This window comes from Anabrus simplex, chromosome 1 (assembly GCF_040414725.1).
Source record: "Anabrus simplex isolate iqAnaSimp1 chromosome 1, ASM4041472v1, whole genome shotgun sequence".
NCBI classification, from domain to species: Eukaryota; Metazoa; Arthropoda; class Insecta; order Orthoptera; family Tettigoniidae; genus Anabrus; species Anabrus simplex.
In genome coordinates, this window is record NC_090265.1 from 1,040,510,703 (window position 1) to 1,040,525,269 (window position 14,567).

Below are 14,567 nucleotides of genomic sequence, written 5' to 3' on the forward strand. Positions count from 1 at the left end.
ATAATAATAATAATAATAATAATAATAATAATAATAATAATAATAATAATAATGTTATTTGCTTTACGTCCCACTAACTACTCTTTTACGGTTTTCGGAGAAGCCGAGGTGCCGGAATTTAGTCCCGCAGGAGTTCTTTCACGTGCCAGTAAATCTACTGACACGAGGCTGACGTATCTGAGCACCTTTAAATACCACCGGATTGAGCCAGGATCGAACCTGCCAAGTTGGGGTCAGAAGGCCAGCGCCTCAACCGTCTGAGCCACTCAGCCCGGCATTAATCATTTTTAACTGAGGGGAGTGGCCGCGCGTGTTAACGAGTTACGGCTCTGCATTCGGAAGTCGAGTGGGTTCAAACCCTACAGTCGGCTATTCTGAGAATGGTTTTCTGTGGTTTCCCATTTTCACCTCCAAGGAAATGCCAGGACAATTCCTATTCATATGCTACTGTCCATTCCTTCCAGCCCCGTACCCAGTTTAATTCATTATCATTCATTTCATTTTCATTAGCTTCTCAACTGAGGTTAGCCGACCCCGTGGTGTAGGAGTAGCGTGCCTGCCTCTTACCCGGAGGCCCCGGGTTCGATTCCAGGCCAGTTCAGGGATTTCTACCCGGACCTGAGAGCTGGTTCGAGGTCCACTCAGCCTACGTGATCAGAATTGAGGAGCTATCTGACGGTGAGATAGCGGCCCCGGCCTAGAAAGCCAAGAATAACGGCCGAGAGGATTCGTTGTGTTGATCACACGACACCTCGTAATGTGCAGGCCTTCGGGCTGAGCAGCGGTCGCTTGGTAGGCCAAGGTCCTTCAAGGGCTGTAGTGCCACGGGATTTGATTTGGATTGGTTCTCAACTGAGGTTGGTGACAGGAAGGCCATCCAGCCGTAAAAGACGTGTGATATAATTTCATCTCACCTCATCTCCGACCTCGTAAAAGGAAACGGGACTAGGAGGTAGATATACATAAATAGGTCCTACAAACGTACGGTACAAAGGGCTACATTCATACGTACATACAGCCACCGTTAACCATATTCCCGTGCTACTGTTATCACGTCACCCTCCTATTTATAAAAGCCTACACAGTTATTTGTGCTCTCAGCGGGGATGGTGACTAACTCGAACAGAAACATTTTGTAGAATGATTGGATTCGGTTTCAAACAGATGTTACCGGGCGAGTTGGCCGTGCGGTTAGGGGCGCACGGCTGTGAGCTTGCATCCGGGAGATAGCGGGTTCGAATCCCAGTGTCGGCAGCCCTGAAGATGGTTTTCCGTGGTTTCCCATTTCACGCCAGGCAAATGCTGGGGCTGTACCTTAATTAAGGCCACGGCCGCTTCGTTCCAACTCCTAGGCCTTTCCTCTCCCATCGTCGCCAAAAGACCTATCTGTGTTGGGGCTACGTAAAGCCACTAGCAAAAAAAAAAAAAAAAAAAACAAAAAAAAAAAAACAAGCAAACAGATGTCATTGATGACTTTGACCTGAGTGAATCTTCTTCATGAAATGTTCCCAATTACTTGTAGCCAGCACTATATGTCGATTTAGTCCAATTTTTACGGCCAGATGGCCTTATGTAGAGGGACATATTCGCTGTTGTGTATTTCTATGATGGTTAATAGTGTATTCTGCTGTCATGTGTTTATATGAACAGGTGTGTAGTTAGACGAACACAAATACCTAGTCAACGAGCCAGAGAAATTAAACATACGCGTCTTGAACACCCAGCCAAACAGGGAATCGAACCCAAAATTCCGCTACCCTGACCATTCGGCCAAGGAGTCAAACCTTTACCAGCGTGAACGTTGGAGGAAAATTTCAAGGAAACCACGCCCAAGAAGGGTAGGATTTTCGGATTTTTAAACCGATCCTCTTTCTCAGTAGCGGAGACCACGGTAAAATGATCTCTCTAAGGTTAATTTATGCATATAATGCATGAATATCACAGTAGGTGATTAATTACACTTATGTTCAGCTGCACATATTAGCTATTGTTGAGATTTATTTCATTTTATAATGTAAATACAACGCAGAATATACCTATACACAAGTTTTGTTCAGAGAATCATTTTGCCCCGAGGGCATGAATTATTTTTCGGTTTCGTTTGGTGAAGAAAATTTCAAGCTTCAATGTTCAATGTACGTTCAGTGTTTTAGATGTACCAGCAATTCTTAACTGGGGTTAATAGCTTAACACTCGTATGTGATGTGGATTGCCATAACGGGGTACATACGATTTTTCACGATTTCACGCTAAGCTTTTAACATTCAAAGACCGAACATTACTGCCTACTGCAAGGCGCAAGTACAACTTGCACGACCGTTTGAGGTTGAGCCAGAGGTACTCCTGAAGCCTGTGGTAATGTGATGGGGAGGGCCCACGTAAAATAATCGGTGGGTGGTACGCGTGGATGTTGACGGGGTGGAAGGAGTACCTTTGGTTGTAGGGCTGTTTTGTCTTATGTTATGAAAAAAAACAAGGCATCGCTGGTATATATATCTTTAAATGACTGTACAGTTGAAGTTGTGCCGTAAAACTACCTCTGTCCACAATCTGTATCCATTTATACAGGTGAAAAGTTATATGTTGCCTGAGGGCAGCAGTATGCAATAAAGGGTTAAATCGTTGTATCTTCGTACTTGCCTAAAGATTTACTACAACGATATATACTCTTTGATATATGTCTGGAATAAATGATCAAATCTCTGGAAATAGCGGAGGAACATAAAATTATTTAAGAAGTAATTCAGATATTGGTTTTTCCACTTATTTATTCATCACAAATTGCAAAAATAAAATGTTAAAATATTGTTTACAGGAACAAATGACATAATAAAACTAGAAATATCACTTTACACATTTAACTTCGTACGTATTAGCGGAATTATTTTCTGTTCTGCCCACAGTTAGGCCTATCACAAATGAACTTATCATCATCATCATCACCATAATCGTAATCATCTTCAACACACAGTTCATGAGCCCATTGTTTTCATATTTGACACATAATACAATCGTCACCACGCCACGCAGAGATCGTAAAATGGTATCATAGCAATAAACGCATTCTGGATTTCATCATCGTCATCATCTTTAACGGAACTCTAATTCTCAGGTGACTGCTTCGTCTTCTTACCACTTCTTTTGTTCATGGTATGTTATTGTTCTATTTAGGATGAGGAGACATGTAAATCTTCCACAAGTACACTTGTACTTTTCTGATCTGTGCGTCTTCTTCCTCCTTATAAAAATTACGCCCAGTGACCTGTCCCGCCTTCAGTTCGTCTTTTCCGCGGTTTTTCTACATCTCTCTTACGATAAGGGTGATCATGATATACAACTTCGGCATATCTACTTAGGTTCATACGTCTTACATCATCCTTTCATTTTGTTCCGTGTTAAACTATTTGTTCAAATATAGGTTCAACCTGCAGTTGTGACTGGTGTCCTCACTCCGAATTATGCCAATAAGCAAGTTTCGCTTGACTCTTCGAAAAAATATAATTTCAGATGCTTACCTAGATGTGGATATTTCAATTTCTTAGCAGTACCCAAGTTTTACATCCACAGAACTGATTGAGTACAGTCACAATATTACAAACTTGGCCTGTTATTCCTTCCTGATCTTCTATTAAAGTATTCTTCTGATAGTTCTATACGTTGTTTTATATCGTTTCAATTTCATGTGATTATCATTGTTTCTGCCATAACTCAAATTACATTAAGGTAGATCAACGTTACACTTGTTCAGCAAGTAAATTGTGAAGCACTATCTTTTGTTGTTGTAAGTGACTTGACAGGAAATTCCAAGCAATAACTTTATTTCTAAAAGGAAAGCAATAATTAATTTCCCTATTCATTTCGGTGCGACAGTCTAAGAACAATATGAATGCACAGTAGGGCCTATGTGATTGTGTACACATATAATTGAACAACATTCAATATTTAGTATTCCATTGTTATCAAGGCATTGCTAAACTTGGAAGAATGGTCTTGAATCTTCCGTGTCACGCCATTTTCTGGGCTACGTCGTTATTCCAGGAGCACCGCAGGCAAAGCTTTAATTTATATTCATTAGATGTAGGGTACACTGCTCGTTAAGAAGCCGTCCTTCTCTAACAGCGTAATGAAACAGGACAACCTACTGATTTGACTTTTAACGTCTTTGATGAAACCCCTGCTCCGTGTTCTCTGAACATTTTAATTCTTACTCACTGTAGTGATTACTAATATTGGGAATAAATATATCTATTTATTCTGTATGTGAATCTCAATTAGTTACTTGCATCTTTGGGATAATTGATGCCATATTTTTATCTACCAATCCTTTTACTTGCAGTATTCAAAAGCAGGATATCATAAACTGTGAATCAGTTATTTTTCATTTCAAATTTCAGTACCATTATTAAGTCACATGACTTTCTTCCAAGTGTGAATTCCAGAATTGTATTTGATTAAAACGGAGAGCTATGAATAACAAAACAACTTCAGACTGACAAGACAGACATCAGTCGGTGCACGTAAAAAACGAATATCAAAGCTACTGTCTCAGTAATAGTATTTCATTTCTGACGATTTCATTACTAAATTAAATTTCAATTTTATACTGTGTTTCATAAATTCTCCAACCACTGTGCAATGAAGGATTTTACTGCTTGACGTTTTCGAAATGGGGCCATCTTTGTTGCTGAAGGATTGCTCCGTGTTTTGCGGGCGAGTTGGCCGTGCGGTTAGGCTGTGAGCTCGAATGCGGGAGGTAGTGGTTTCGAACCCCACTGTCGGCAGCCCTGAAGATGGTATTCCGTGGTTTCCTATTTTCATACCAGGCAAATGCTGGGGCTGTACGTTAATATAGGCAACGGCCGCTTCCGACCCATTTCTATTCCTTCCCTATCTTATCGTTGCCATAAAACCTATCTGTGTCGGTGTGAAGTAAAGCAAATAACAAGAAAAAAAGAAGCTCCGTGTTTTACCGCCTCGGCTAAGGAAGCTCTTATTATTTGATACATTTATACAATTAAGTACACCAACGCATTAAGCATGACTTTTCAATATCGTAAATACAGTGTTCGTTGTTATTTACCCCAAATGTTATCACGTTCACGCGAAGGGTGGCTCGCGGCTTGGACAGACTGACATAAATTTTAAAGTTGATATTAAAATTAGTGTAATTATTAATTTTTATCTCTTAATACTGCCACTGCCGCTTCCTCCCCAATCTTAGATCTTTCCCACCTTTGCGTCATCGAAGTGTTTCTATGTGTTAGTGTGACGTTACACCACTAGCAAGAAAAGAAAGAACCACCGGCAAATTGTTGAAGCTCGCGATAAGAAAGCCCCTTACAAGAAGCTGTAAGCTGTTTACCAACGAAGCGAGCGCTCAGAATGATCTGAAGTGGAAACTGCAAGAAAGTGAAACCGGTCAGGCTAATGAGTCAGTCTGGAGTCAACTGTCAGTGAACGTGAATGAACGAGATGATCGGGAATCAGTGTCCGACTCGTTGGCTGAACGGTCAGCGTACTGACCGTCGGTTCAGAGGGTCCCGGGTTAGATTCCCGGCCGGGCGGGGATTTTAACCTTAACTGGTTAATTCCTATGGCCGGGGGCTGGGTGTATGTATTGTCTTCATCATCATTTCATCTCCATCACGACGCGCAGGTCGCCTGCGGGGGTCAATCAGAAAGACCTGCACCTGGCGAGCCGAACCCATCCTGGGATATCCTGGCACGAAAAGCCATACGACATTTCATTTCATCGGGAATCAGTGCTCTGCAAGGAATAAAATGGTTTTGATTACTCGAAGTATGACGCGCTGTGTAGTGAACTATTCTGTGAACGAGGCTGCGCTGTGAGAAGCCCTGCTGGGGAGCAGAAGTTCCACTGTGTGATCAATTACGTCCATGAATAAAAACTGTTTTGAGTGGAAAACGAAGTGCGTATGCAGTTTTAGATAACTGTAAATAATAGTTCATAAATGTTATCGATAGAAACACATGCTACCTCTCTGAGGGCCTGTACTACGACTGTCAGATATACATCCAGATACACAACCTGCAGTTTGTTTTAAAAAATTCTTGCGTACCACCAACGGATTTTAACTACGGTCTTGTTATGTGGAAGATGTAGTAACACGTTTATTGCATTGAAAAATTAGCAGTCAAATTAGTGCGGTGATATACCTGCTCCCGGGTGTTTTAATTTGTTTAGCGCTATTTCTTTTGAAGTTTTATTACTAGAGTCCAATATTAGACCGTTATTGGGCTACAAGTGGAAGTTCCAAGCAGGAAACGAATTAGGACTGAATTCACACGTATGAAGAAACTTTAAAATTAATTAAATATGCAAGGAAATACACAAAAAAAGTTCTAGAAAATAAAGAAAACTGAAAATGTTACATTGACGCAAAAGTAAGTGAGTAAGTAAGTATAACGCAAGCTATGTAACTAATGAAACAATTCCTAAAACACGGCATTTTTCTTTTCTCTAATACCAATTACGAGGATGCGCGTTATGGCGAAAGTAAAGTTTATAAATTATATTACCCGTTGCGCGCAAAGGGACCAAAAGTTGGCAATGGAAATTATACAGCAAAGCTGAACAAAAAGTGTCTGGGCTGTCTTGACTTCTTGCGCTGTTTATGGGTCTTCTTAACAAGCAATGTTATGCAGCAGTTCAAGTTTTCACCACGCGAGGTCATGAATACTTCGTAAAAATGGTAAGAAAATTAGTGAAAGTTGTAACTGCTTTTATGTCAAAAGACACTTTTCTTAATACAAACAGCCAATAATTAACATCTTACAAGTGAAGCTTCCACGGTGTGTAGAGTTGTTTAGTTCTTCTTCCAGGTTGAACCGTGTTGTTGTTTATCGTACATTCCGTACAGTAGTTTGATTGCTGCCTGGGAGACTTGTTACCTCGGATCGAGTAGGGGTATTTTAGTCACCTTGATAAAAGAATACTGTAATGTTTCGAAATGTACAGAAAACAACAACTTGGTTCAACCCGAAGACATAACTAAATCATGATTAAAATATTCTGAACTATTTCATCTAGAAGCATGAGCTTTTTAAAAAAAATGCTCAATATCTTATGATAGTTTTAGAACCACAAAAATGTCACAGTCCACCTCTGAGGTGTAGTAGTTAGCATGATTAGCTGCCACCCCCGGAGGCCCGGGTTCGATTCCCGGCTCTGCCACGAAATTTGGAAAGTGGTACGAGGGCTTGAACGGGGCCCACTCAGCCTCGGGAGGTCAGCTGAGTAGAGGGGATTTCGAATCCTACCTCAGCCATCCTCGAAGTGATTTTCCGTGGTTTCCCCACTTTTCCTCCAAGCAAATGCCGGGATGTAAAGAACATAAGGCCTCGACCGCTTCCCTCCCTCATCTTTGCCTATCCCCTTTCAATCTTCCCATTTCCCCAAAAGGCCCCTGTTCAACACAGCAGGTGAGGCCGCCTGGGCGAGGTACTGGTCCTCCTATACAGTTGTATGCCCCGACCTAAAGTCTCACGCTCCAGTACAATGCCCTTGAGGTGGTAGAGTTGGGACCCTCGCTGAGTCCGAGGGAAAAACCAACCCTGGAGGGTAAACAAATTAAGGAAGGAAGGAAGGAAGGAAGGAAGGAAGGAAGGAAGGAAGGAAGGAAGGAAGGAAGGAAGGAAGGAAAATGAATTAGGAAACCTGGATGTCACTACCTGGTTGTATGCGGCATGCAGGCGACGGAGGATCACTCGTACCACTTTTCAAATTGAGTGGATGAGCCGAGAATCGAATCCGGGCCTCCGGGGGTGGCAGCTAATCACACAAACCACTACACCACAGAGGTGGACTTCATCCGAACTCCCCGATAAATATGCTCTGCCGTATGAATTTGAACCGCGCATGTATCTGGCTGCCGCAATACAGGCCATGAGTAGTGATTTTATTTTTAAGGACCCTGATAACCCACCACAATATACACAGCGTTATTCAGCTAAGTTGTCAACGGTTAAAGGAATTGTTATTCTGTTTTCACTTTCAGTAATGGCACCAAGGGTCTTACAATCAGACATACAGTACTATTTTCATGACGTCAGCATCTTCTGAAATAATGGTACCAACTTCGTTTTCCCAAATGGAACTGCACTGTTTTCCACACATAGCCTTAAACCTAGAAATATAAAAATTCATCACATTGATTATTTTAAAAATCAGATTACTTACCGAGAAGTTGTAATATATTCAAACGTGCTTTATTTGCCAACTGAGGACTGCCTTTTTCGATTCACGCTACGTACGAAGTATGAGCTAGCTGTTGATATACATAGTAGCTTCACCTTCCTCTAACAAAATGGTATTCCTTATACTGCGCTCATATATACTCTATCATAAAATGTAGGCCTATTATTTAAAACTTACCATAGCCCACAATTGCATTCTTTTTCTTCTTAATCTGTTTACCCTCCAGGGTTGGTTTTTCCCTCGGGCTCAGCGAGGGATCCCACTCCTACCGCCTCAGTGGCAGTATTCTAGAGCGTGAGACATTAGGTCGGTGGATACAACTGCAGAGGAGAACTAGTACCTCGCCCAGGTGACCTCACCGGCTATGCTGAACAGGGTCCTTGCAGTGGGGATTGGAAGATTTGAAGGGATAGAAAAAGAAGAGGGAAGGAAGCGGTCGTAGCCAGAAATTAAATACCATCACGGCATTTTCCTGGAGGAGAAGTGAGAAACCACGGAAAACCATTTCGAGGATTGCTGAGGTGTGAATTGAAACCACCTCTACTCAGTTAACCTCCCGAGGCTGAGTGGACCCCGTTCCAGCTCTCATACAACCTTTTAAATTTCGTGGCAGAGCCGAGAATCGAACCCGGGCCTACGGTGGTGGCAGCTAATTGCGCTAACCACTACACCACAGAGGAGGGACATCATCATTATTATTATTATTATTATTATTATTATTATTATTATTATTATTATTATTATTATTATTATTATTATTATTATTCCGTTAAGTCATGCCCGTAATAATCAGACATTCACCTTCTCTGTCTGCTGCTAGCTGTCTGAAGTGGCATAAATTGTGGAATAAATTCTATTTACTCAATCAGAATATGCGCGCTCTGAAAGACAGTGTTAAACATGGCTTTTAGAAGTCGAAGAATGTAAAAATATAATGACGATTATTACACTATAAAAGATCTATCACTGATAAAACATCCATTTGTACAACTGTAATCGTTCAATATTTTAAAGGAATAATTACTGTTGCTAATGATGAATCCATTGAAGTCAACAACCGTGTCCTTCAGGGCTTACCTGGCGTTTTGTAGGCTACGAAATTGTGGACGGTATTTTCTCTAATAATAATAATAATAATAATAATAATAATAATAATAATAATAATGACGTATGGTCTCCGGAGAGGCCTGGTGCAGTTCTTTTTCTAGTAGACGGCCTATATGGCGACCTGCATGTCTGTGAATATGAGGGCCTTACCTAGGATGATTTATAATGTTGAATACGCCACACACACCCAGCCCCCGAGCCATTGGAATTAATCAATTCATGTTAAAATCCCTGACCCGGCCGGGAATCGAACGCGGGATCCTCCGAGCCAAGGACAGTACGCTGATCATTCAGCCAACGAGTCGGACGGTATATTCTGTGATCATAGAGATCAACTTGCTTACTCTGAACATGTTTTTAAGAGTCTAATCCCAACCGGGATGCCTCTAAGCAAAATAATAATATTGAAAAACGTTGCGAGAATAATAATGATATCGCTGGTTAAATGTTTCACTAACTAGTTACAACATTATTGGTTTTACATCTCTCTTTTACGGTTTTCGGAGACGCTGAGATGCTGGAATTTAGTCCCATAACAGTCCGTTTACGTCCCAGTAAATCTGGGAACAGGAGGCTGACGTATTTGAGCACCTTCAAATTTCACCAGATTGAGGCCAAGTTGGGATCAGAAGGCCAGCGCCTCAACCGCCTGAGCCACTCAGCCCGGCGTCCCACTAACTACACTTACGGTTTCTTGAGACGCTGAGATGCCGGAATGTTTTTGCCACAGGATATATTTACGTTCTTGTTAATCTACCGATATGACGCTGGGGTATTTAAGCACCTTTAAACACCACCAGCCTGAATCGGGGTCGAACCCGTCAACTTAGATTTGGAAGACTAAAACTTCCACTGTTTTAGTTTAAATTTAAAAAGCATCCATGAGTCAGAGGGAATAAGTATTGTTATGGGCTGGGCTGGGCTGGGCTGGGCCTGGGCTGGGCTGAGCTGAGCTGAGCTGAGCTGGATGACAGGTGGTGAGAGACTGGCTCCCTACCTCTAAAAAGCGAGGCCGTTAAAAGTCAGTCAATTCGCTACACCAACAGGCTTTAGCCATGGAAAACTTTACGTAGGTTTTTCATGAGTGAGATCATTTAGTATACTGTATGTTATGTCATCAAGTCAGGACATAACAAATTGTGAATTCAGGGATATTTTCGATCATGACTGCTATGAGACAGTTTATCAGAGCAATGCCAGGAAAGAATGTTGTTCGCTTCTCCAAAGGAATAAGAAAGCAATTGTATCTATTAGATGGATTTTTCGAACTACATAGGAAAATTTACGTGACGTGTTACTTTTACAACTTCATTCTGTAATCGAGCGACACCTAGCACATTGTATTTTGCACGGGATATGCTAGCACGTATAATGGCCGATGGGCGAGTGTAACTAGGGTAAGATGAATATACAAAATTATCCTACGATTTTAACTTTTAAAAGGTGAAGAGCATTTTCTCCTATCCGCTCCAGGGATCGCCTCCGATTCGCGCCTGAAATGCTCACCTAAAACCAAAACAAACCCCATGGCGCAGCATCCTCGAAGGGCCATGACCTACTAAGAGACCACTGCTCAGCCCGAAGGCCTGCAAATTGCGAGGTGTCGTGTGGCCAACACAATGAATCCTCTCGCCTGTTATTCTTGACTTCCTGGACCGGGGCCGCCAACTCACAGTCAGACAGCTACTCAATATTCTGATCACGTAGGCTGAGTGGACCTCGAACCAGTCCTCAGATCCAGGTAAAAACCCCTGACCTGGTCGGAAATCGAACCCGGAGCCTCGGAGTAAGAGGCAGGCAGGCTACCCCTACACTGCGGGGTCGACATGACGATCCCCTAAAGCAACACAAAATAAACCGTTCTAGGCGGTTTTACACTTTATGGAATTCAGTGATATGGAATAGGAACATGTGTAGGATAAATAAACTCGGTTACCCCTAGTAAGATAGATATTCTAATCTGTTTACTAGAAACCCGTGGTATTGATATTTGATAAACGAAAGTTCTGTCTCCTAAATAAGTGTGTTTCAGTTTGCAGGTAAAAGTTTGGGCAACATTTTCTTTTATTTGCGCAGCTATAAAATATTGAGATTTAAACGTGTGAGAATAACGTGCCATCGTTATGAAGTTATTCTCCCAGACTCACACTGGGGGCTTGGCCCGCTACAGGGACGCATTTGAATTTCAAATGTTACTTTTCAATTCTGAGCAAACCGGCTTTAGGCCCTTTGGATAAGGTATTCCGCCAAGGAAGATATTGCCCTTAAATCTTTATATAATTTCAAGTCCTGTAAGAGAAGAATATCGAGGGAATGAATGAATGACTGCGATTACGTATGATTTATCCTTCTCTGTTCTTCCTTGGGAAAATATTCCACATCGAAGACGGTTGAATGAAAGATTTTTTACCATTTAGTACTTTTAGATTTCTCCAAGTGTTGCGTCCCTGGAGGATATCGCATTGAATCCCATGTTTGGAATTTTAAATTCCGATCCAAAATAATTCAAATACAATTTAAACAGACCATTAACAAGATTGTGTGAAATTACAATAATATATTGGATATTTCTACATTTTACGCCAACTTTGTGTTGTATTGCAGTAGCATCTCTACCTCCTACCGAGATTTCACTGGGTTCTTTTACTCTTCCGTCCAGGAATATATGATATTGTATTGCGCGGGTTACTTACTTTTTGTTCTGTATCGTTTTGTTTTTGTTTCGTTCATTTCATTTCTTTTCGTTTCGTTGTATTTTTGTTCCTATCTCTTTCTCAGTACTGTTCTTTAATGTGTTTCATTTGATTTCTTTCTGTTTTTCGTATCACTTCTAACTACTTTGTTCTGTACTATTCCGTTTTGTACATTCCGTTTAGTTTTGTTCGGTTGTGTGTTATATAATTCATTTTGTTTGTTGTGTTGTTTTTTATTCTGCTTTTATCTCTTGTTCTGCCCGTTTATGTTGTGTTTCAGTTCGTTTTCTTTCTGTCTGTTTCCTTTCCTACTGTTACATTGTCTTACTGTTACATACTTTCTCTTATAATTTTTTTGTCCTATTCTGTTTTGTTTGGTTTTATTTTGTTCTCTTCGGTTTCGTTTCCTCTTGCTGGTTTTGTCTTAAACTGTTCTGTTTAGCTTTGTTTCCCACTACTCGCTATTTATGTTAGCCTATTCTGATTTTTCCGTTGTATCTTGTTTTAGTTTTGTTAACTAATTTTTGTTCTATTTTAATCTGCGTTTTATTTTGTTTTCATACGAATTTTTTTATTCTGTCCTGTTTTGTCCTTCCCTACTGAGTGATTTTATTTCAGTTAATTATTTGTTCCTTTGTTGCTTTGTTTACCAGTAATTTACATTTACTAAGAACATCCTGTCACCGTCTAGCTTCACGAGTAATATAGTTTTGCACCGTACTGAGAGTGGCCAATTTATTAGACTTAATTCTAAGGAAGAGATGTTAGGAAGTTCTTCAGAAAATTGCACACACTGTTATACAAACTTATTAAAAAATATTGGGTTTTGATTGGCCTATTAACCTTTTGAACTCCATTACTCTTAGCGTATGCTTCCTGCTCCACTCCTAATTAATTTCTGCACTATGAACAGTTGTAGTGTGAACAATGCAAAAGAATCTAACACAAAATATAAGTATGTTACATGAATATATTTACAATTAGTTACACAAAATACATTAATCCTTGTATGTTTTCACTGTATGGTACTTTTCAAAACAGTTTTCTGGGTGGAGACCGGGTTTTATCACTTTCTCAATTTTGACCTTAGCATATCTGTTGGTCTCGTCGGCAATTTGCTTGAAAAACTCGTCACTAAAAATAAGTTGGAAAAATCCGTTAGGTATTGAGGGATGAAATGAAATGGCGTATGGCTTTTAGTCCCGGGAGTGTCCGAGGACAAGTTCGGCTCGCCAGATGCAGGTCTTTTGATTTGACTCCCGTAGGCGACCTGCGCGTTATGATGAGGATGAAATGATGATGAAGACGACACATACACCCAGCCCCCGTGCCAGCGAAATTAACCAATGATGGTTAAAATTCCCGACCCTGCCGGGAATAGAACCCGGGACCCCTGTGGCCAAAGTCCAGCACGCTAACCATTTAGCCATGGAGCCGGACATTGAGGGATTGTTCCTACCTGATGCTTTGTATCCACAAATTGTTTCATTGAATGAGAATGCAGGTAAATCGAGATCGCCAGCTTTCCACTCGCGCCATGGTTATGGAGGAGCATCACCACCTCTGGTTTCATTATCACTATCACTTTGTTCACTTACATTATTCACTAATAAATCATCCAAGTCAGTTGTTGGTTCATCATCGTCACTATTACTGTCCACTGACTGTTCTAAAATATCCAGTTCCGTGAGTGAAGACGAAGTAGAAACCACGTTTACATTCAAACATTCGAGAATAACAGAGCTTAAATTAAAGTTACCGCAATTCCCGCAAACTATTGTAAATAGGAAAACGTGTTCTCTTAGAGACCGTTAGATAGCTCTACAATACCAGAACACGACACAGTCCTCATACGAGCGCTGAAAGTACGAAACATTTTCATATCGAGTGGAGCTCGACATCGGAGCGCAAGTCTAATATTTTAATGTCGAACCCCACTCGACATAGAAGTGCAAAAGGTTAAAGACTAAACTCAACAATTGTCAGAGTAAACATTATTAGAATGTTCTATGATGAGAAAAAAAAACTGTAGCCTACGTAAGCACACATGATGATGTATGAGACAATTATAAGTTAGTGGACCTATACATGAACGTGGATCCGAATCATTATAACGTTAACTTCACTTTTAAAAATATAGGCCTATCTTGATCAGGATGGGGCACGATGTGAGGAGATCATGGGGCTCTGTGAGATTCAGGTACCCTATTGTTATGACAGACTTAATTACGTCAATTGGCAGACAGATGGTGCAGTGGAGGCAGAAAAGTATTATACAAGAATTTTGTAATGTCTAATAGGAAGAAATGCCGAATTTACATCAGCCACTGGGAGGGTGTAGCGTCTGATAGACCGATGTCCATCAGGACGTACTGCATTTTGAACAACAGCAGCAAGGGTACGAGTCATATAAAAGAGATGGTAGAAAAGACCTACAAAATCAGAGAAGAAAAGGTCGCGAGTTTTAAAACGATTCTATAAATTGGCTTATTCAGCCATCTAAGAAGTAATAAATGGTGACCTTGATCCATTCGGAACACATCAGTGTA

At 40.8% G+C, this 14,567-nt stretch overlaps 1 protein-coding gene across 3 annotated transcripts in view; it reads right to left on the minus strand.

Annotated features, from left to right (window-relative positions):
• The window catches only part of LOC136875903 (neurotrimin), a 964,285-nt gene that overhangs the window by 701,027 nt on the left and 248,691 nt on the right, over positions 1–14,567 (minus strand). The gene's annotated exons all lie outside the window — the stretch shown is intronic.